Genomic DNA, 7,144 nt, shown 5'->3' with positions numbered 1-7,144 from the left:
CTTCACTGGCACTTGTGGTGTCAGTGATGTTGTTGTGCTATTGCTTGTGCCATGCTGCTGTGCATGCCATGCTACTCCTAAGCTTATTGATGCTATCCTATACTTCTTGGCTTGATCCTATGCTTATTGGACTTGTGATTGTCCTAGGTTTGCACTACTGACACTTGTGCTGTCAGTGATGCTCAGATATGGCTTGTACAGGCTTCAGTTCATCCACTTCTTGGATCCTGGTTTATCTGTGATGCTCTGCTTGGTCTTATGCTTAATTTCCTTGAGCAATTATTTGCTAGTGGCTTACTTATTGGTTAATTCCTTGCTATATGGATGAATTGCTAGCTGTTGTAATTACTAATGCATGCTACTGATGCTTATGCATCAGAACATGGGTTGCTTTTTCTTTACAGTGATGCCTTGACATAATTCATGCATGGATTTGTTATGTAATCCTTCCTGGATGAATGGATTACTGATGAACTGCTTATGCAGTGATGCTTAAGTGTCTTGCTATGCATGATTTGATATTTCCATGGATAATTTGGAAATGAATAAAGTCTGAATCCATTCCTGGATAGTGATGGCTTATCTGTTGTAGGTAAATAGATGGATTTGTGTTTGTTGTGACCTCAGTAGCCTTGCTACTGACTGGTTGCTCACACACTTGGCTTAATCTTGTTAGCTGCTTATTTCTGCTTGCATAATAGGGAATCATAGTTCATATGAAAGCCATTATGCTTGCTTATGAAGAAATTCTAGGGTTTCTGATGGTTTAATTATCTAGGGTTTCATTGGGTGGTCTTTGGTAGCTATTTCTATCATGTAATCATCCACTGATGCTATCTGTGCATGTGTGCTTGCTTGTGTGCACATCTGTGCATGTGTTCTAGGTTTATATGCATAGAGATTGTGTTATAGGTTTATCTGTGCATGTGTGCTTCCTCTGTTTCTTCCAATGATCCTTGGTAATACCAAGTGATGATCACCGCTTGAGCATGTGCTCAATCCCATGACTTGTGTCATGCATAAATAATGGATTGGATCCATTGGATCCTCTCCAGGAACTTGGTATACCTTGTTCCATCTCCTAGTAAGAAATATTTGGCTAATGAAGTGCTTCTGGATGGTTTTGTTCACAACCCTTCTCATCCTAGCTTTTGATTGATCTCCTCCCTAGGTTATCATGGTTTCTACTTGATTGATTGGTGGTTTTGGATGACTGGTTATTTTCTGTGATGGTTGGTGCTGTTCTTGAGCAAGAACAGGTGATGAACACTTGATGTTCTTCACTGGTTGCCTAGTGAATGTTTATCCGGTCGACTGTGCATCATTTCTAGGGTTTCTGCCCTATTTATGCTGCTGGTACTTCTCTGGACATGCCACAGAAGCCTGGCTTGGCCTGATGACTAAGTTGTGCCTTGCCTTGCTGTTGCTTGCACAGCAACCCTGAGCTATGTGCTCCTTTGGTGAAACTTGAGCCCCTGTGCATGCTTAGTTTTGGTCTGCTGGTGATCCTATCCTATGGTGTCCAATATTTTGGACAAGTACAAGTGTCCTTGACACTTGGTTCTCTGGTTTGGACACACAGAAGTGTCCTTGACACTTGGTTTATCCCTGGCTAGTGTTGGTTTGCTTTACTAACCCCCTTGTTCAGCAATCTTTCTATTTTTGCAGGTTTTGAAGGTGAATATGACCACAAGATCAATACTTCCAAAGCATTAGTTTTAGGGTTTAGTCTAGGATCAATTATTGTAATCTTCTTTTTGTTTTATTTACTTGTTTCTCCAATTCTTGTAATAAAGAATAATGTAAAGACATTGTATGTGTGTGTTATCAATAAAGCTCAAGTTTTGTTTATGAGCTTAGTTGTATTTGTATTATTCACTTGTAAATATTGTATAATCATATTTCAATTTGACATTCAAATTGACTTGTATTCATGAAATGTGTTTGAAATATGATATGCATTTGAATTCTAATTTCATAGTTCAAATTCAATATTGTTTATCATTTACTCTTTAATTAGGTTTTTAGATTCAATATGACTTGTCAAATAAAATCAATTCCCAAATCAACAAGATACAAAAGAGATCATGTCAAAATTCTTAATCTCTCAATGCCTAACCCTAATTGCAGTTGAGAGAGAACCTTGATCCCTCTTAGGTTTAGTTGCAATAAGGCGCGAAAATTTCCCCCATTTTGCGATGAAATGCACATCCCATTTATAATCTACCCTTCGATGTTCCTATGTTGTGGGTTATTACAACCTCTCCCCCTTAACAGAAACTTCGTCCCGAAGTTAAGATTGAAGTACCTAAATAGCTCGGGATAGGATTTCCTGAGATCGTCCCCCTTCTCCCAAGTTGCTTCCCGCTCAGGGTGATGCCGCCATTGAATCTTGCAGTATTTGATCGCTCTATTCCGTAACTTCTTCCAGTGCACTTCCAATATCTTCTCCGGTTTTTCGACATAGGTGTAGGTCTGATTGCACTTCCAATATCTTCTCCGGTTTTTCGACACAAGATCATCTAGTGATTTTAAACACTTTCTGAGTTGAGACACATTAAATACATTGTGAATCAAACTCAACTGTTTAGGTAGTTCTAGCTCAAAAGTTGTTCCTCTGTTCTGGCTAAGTATCTTGAATGGTCCTATATATCAAGGACTTAATTTTCCTTTTACTCCGAACCTTTTGAGTCCTTTCATTGGGCTAACCTTCAAATAAACCATGTCTCCCACCTTGGGTTCCCATGCTCTCCTCTTATGGTCGGCATAACTCTTTTGTCGACTATGAGCTTTCTTGAGTCTATCCCTAATAACCTCGATGACTTCTTGTTTCTCTTTGATGTAATCCGGTGCCAACTCCTTGTTTTCTCCTGCCTCGAACCAACAGATTGGGGATCTGCACTATCTTCCGTATAATGCTTCATACGGTGCCATTTGAATGCTACTTTGATAGCTGTTGTTGTATGAGAACTTTGCTAATGGAAAATGGTCTTCCCATGATCCTCCAAAGTTTAACGCACAAGACCTAAGCATATCTTCCAGTATTTAATTGGTCCTTTCCGTCTGTCCTCCGGTTTGTGGGTGATAAGCTGTGCTAAAATCTTACTTGGATCCTAAAGCTTCTTGGAGTTGTTTCCAAAATGCTGACGAGGGGGGAAATGACTATCTTCTTTGGTACTCCATGCTTGCTAACTATTTCTTTGACATATATATCCACAAACTTCTCAGAAGTGTCCTTTTGATTCATCGCTAGAAAATGAGAACTTTTGGTAAGTCTATCAACAATTACCCATATCATATCCTTTTTCTTACTAGTCATAGGTAAACCAGTAACAAAATCCATTCCGATTTCATCGCATTACCATTCCGGAATATCCAAGGGTTTACGTAGTCCAGCAAGACTCTGATGTTCTGCTTTGACCCGTTGACATGTGTGACATTCCGAGACATACTTAGCTATTTCTCTTTTCATATTGTTCCACCAAAAAATTTCTTTCAAGTCCATGTACATCTTGGTACTTCCTGGATGTATTGAATAAGGTGTTTCATGTGCTTCTTTTAGTATGATGGCCTTTACTTCCGGATCATCCGGTACACATATCCGTTTTTGGAAATATAAAGAATCAAACTCTCCAACATGGAATTCTGATGGTATTCCTTCCTCGATCCTCTTGAGTTCTTCTTGGATGAATGGATCCTCTCCTTACTTTCGGTGATCTCATATTTCAAATCTGAGTACATCTCATCCATGATCCTCAAGGTTGTTACACTTCCCATTGTATCACCTTGAATGAGCAAAATCTGAGCTTCCTCTAACTCTTTCCGAAGTTCTTTTGGAATTTCCCATTCCGTAGGTTGATTACCAGTACTTTTTCTGCTTAAAGCATCTGCTACTACAATAGATTTACCTGGTGTATAGTTGATCGTCAGTTCATACTCCTTGATCAACTCTAACCATCTTTTCTGTCTCATATTCAACTCCTTTTGAGTGAAGAAATACTTCAGACTCTTATGATCGTGTATAGCTCACATTTGGATCCATAAAGAAATTGTCTCCAACTCTTTAAAGCATACACGACTGCCGCTAATTCTAAGTCATATACTGGGTAGTTATGTTCATGTGGTTTCAATTGCCTTGATCCATAAGCTATCACCTTACAGTCTTGCATTAGAACACATCCAAGTCCATTCTTGGAAGCGTCACAATACACCATATAATCCTTTCCAGGTTCTGGAACTGCTAACACCGGTGCTGTGGTTAACTTCTCCTTAAGTTTCTGAAAACTTGCTTCACATTCCTCAGTCCACACAAATGGAGTGTTTTTCTTGAGTAGCTTAGTCATAGGTCCTGCAATCTTTGAAAATCCCTCGATGAATCTTCGATACTAGCCCACCATTCCAAGAAATCCTCTTATCTCCTTTGCATTCTTGGGTGAATTCCATTCCAATACCGACTGAACCTTGCTTGGATTTACAGCTATCCTTCTTTGGTTATGACATGTCCAAGAAATTCAACACTTTCCAACCAAAATTTGCACTTACTAAACTTGGCATACAGTTGATGTTCTCTCAGGATCTGCAAAACTATCTTCAAATGCTTTGCATGTTCCTCTTTATCCTTGGAATATATCAGAATATCGTCGATGAAGACTATCACGAACTTGTCCAAGTACTTCATGAATATCTTGTTCATCAAATTCATGAAAATAGCCGGTGCATTTGTTAGTCCAAATGGTACAACCAAGTATTCATGGTGTCCATACCTTGATACAAACGTTGTTTTTGGAACATCTTCCTTTTTAATCTTGATTTGATGGTATCCTGACCTCAAATCGATCTTCGAGAAGACTCCTGCTCCTTGAACTTGATCAAAAAGATCTTGAATTCTGGGTAACGGATACTTGTTCTTGATTGTTACATTGTTGAGATTCCGATAATCTCCACACATTCTCCTGCCTCCATCTCTTTTATCCACAAAAATGACTGGTGTACCCCATGGTGACACGCTTTCTTAGATAAATCCCTTCTGTTCCAGTTCATCAATCTGGGCTTTCAACTCTACTAACTCCTTTGGTCCCATCTTATAAGGTGGTTGAGCTATTGGTGCGGTGCCTGGAATCAGATCAATGGTGAATTCTATCTCCCTATCGGGTGGCATACCCGGTAGTTCCTTGGGAAAAACATCTTGAAACTCATTTACCACAGGAATTTCCTCAATTTTCACCTCCTTCAAGCTATTAAGTTCCAATCCTATCTCCAATTGGGTATACTTGTCTCCTTGAAACACTATCCGTCCTCCAATGTAATTGCGGAGTGATACTGTTTTGTCTCCACAGTTAATCACTGCTCCATTTTCTGTCAACCAATCCATCCCTAGGATGACTGATATATCTTTCATGGGAATGATGAAAAGATCCGGGAAATAAACACTGTCACATATGGTCATGACTTGTGCCTCTTTCACGTGGGTTACTAAGATGGCTCAACCTGCAGATAAGACAGTTATAGGATTTTCTAGCTTAGAACATCTAATCCCGTATTTTTCCACAAACTCCCGTGCAAGAAAGGATGTAGTGGCTCCTATATAAAATAATACTTTTCCAGGATGAGTAAGGATGCTGAGTGTACCTAAGACTGCTTGATCCGACTCTCCTGCTTGTTCCAAGGTTGTGCAGTTCAGCTTTCCATACGGTTTGCCCTTCTTGGTGTTGTTGTTGCGATTGTTGTTGTAGTTTCCACCTGCAGCTCGTCCTCCTCTGGAGTTCTGTCCACTCCATGATGCCTTGTTTGGACACTCAGGCTTGATGTGTCTCTCCTTCCCAAAACCGTAGCATATGATCCTGGGATTCTGACAATCCTTCGGCACATGTCCTTTCTGCCCACAACTGTGATATATGATCTGGTTTCTTGGGTTCTGATTCTGACCTCCAAGGTTATACTGGTTACCGGTAGGTCGATACCTTGGTTTGAAACTTCGGTCAGGTGTTGGTTTTGTAACTGGATATTTCCTTGGCTCGATGCGAGCCCTCTTCCTCCTATCCTCTTGTACTTGCTTGTAATCATCCTCGAAAGTGATTGCCGCATCAATCGGTTCCTGGAATTCCGCCGTCCGTGCCAACCTCAGTTGCATCTTCATGTATGGGTTCATTCCTTTCATGAACCTTTTCTTCCTCTTCTCATCTGAATCCACCTCCTCCGGTGCATATCTTGACAGTCTGTTGAAATCCCGAACATACTGCATAATTGGTGCAGTGTTCTGATGTAATTCATCAAACTCTCTTTTCTTTAACTCCACCACACTTTCTGGAACATGAGCATCCCAGAACTTCTTCTTGAATTCCTCCCAGGTAAACACTTTTTCTGGAGGATGTGCGGTGACAACATTCTCCCACCATGATGCCGCTGGTCCTGACAACAGATAAGTGGCATACCTGATCTTCTCCTCATCGTTACATCTACGGTCCTGAGTTTCCTTTCAGTGTCCATCAACCAGTCTTCTGCATCCATTGGTTCTGGAGCTGATGCAAAAGGTAGTGGTCTCGCATTCTGAAAGTCTGATAGGGTTACACCTCTGCCTTCATTACCCCTGTCATTGAGGACATGAGCAAAGAAATCCTGCATGTTCTTGCTCTTACTTTCCTGGTATCTTCTCCTATCTTCTTCCATTGAGTGCATGTATTGCTGAAAGTCTGGATGCAACATAGGATGTGGTGGTGGTGGTGCATTATCCCTTCTGGCTTCCGCTTCTGCCTCTTCTTTTTTCCTTTGCTTCACGCACTCTTCTGGCTTCTTCGGTTTCGACTAACGCCATTTCTAAGGGGTATTTTTTGGTAACCATAGAATCTTTCCCAGTGGGCTATGGGTTACGTTATTGTGGAAACTCCCAGGGCAAAGTCCTACGGCTGATTTTTCGGTCCCAGTCAGCAGGCGCCCTTCCATCCTGTGGAAAATCGGGCCAGGTGCCCGAAGTGTTCCGGAGGCAGTTGGCTGGCGAAGCGTCATGCAAAGCCCGACACGTAAGCCGAACTTGGATTAAGCGCGGGTGCGCGTGCGGTAGCCGTGAGTAGATGGTGAGCCCACACGGGCGCTACCACGTCTTGGCGAGTAGGCCCATTAGTTTGCGAGCGGGCCGGTGACTTAGTTT

The sequence above is a fragment of the Lolium rigidum genome, chromosome 6 (assembly GCF_022539505.1).
Source record: "Lolium rigidum isolate FL_2022 chromosome 6, APGP_CSIRO_Lrig_0.1, whole genome shotgun sequence".
Classification (NCBI taxonomy): Eukaryota; Viridiplantae; Streptophyta; class Magnoliopsida; order Poales; family Poaceae; genus Lolium; species Lolium rigidum.
This window is presented reverse-complemented; position numbering follows the sequence as displayed.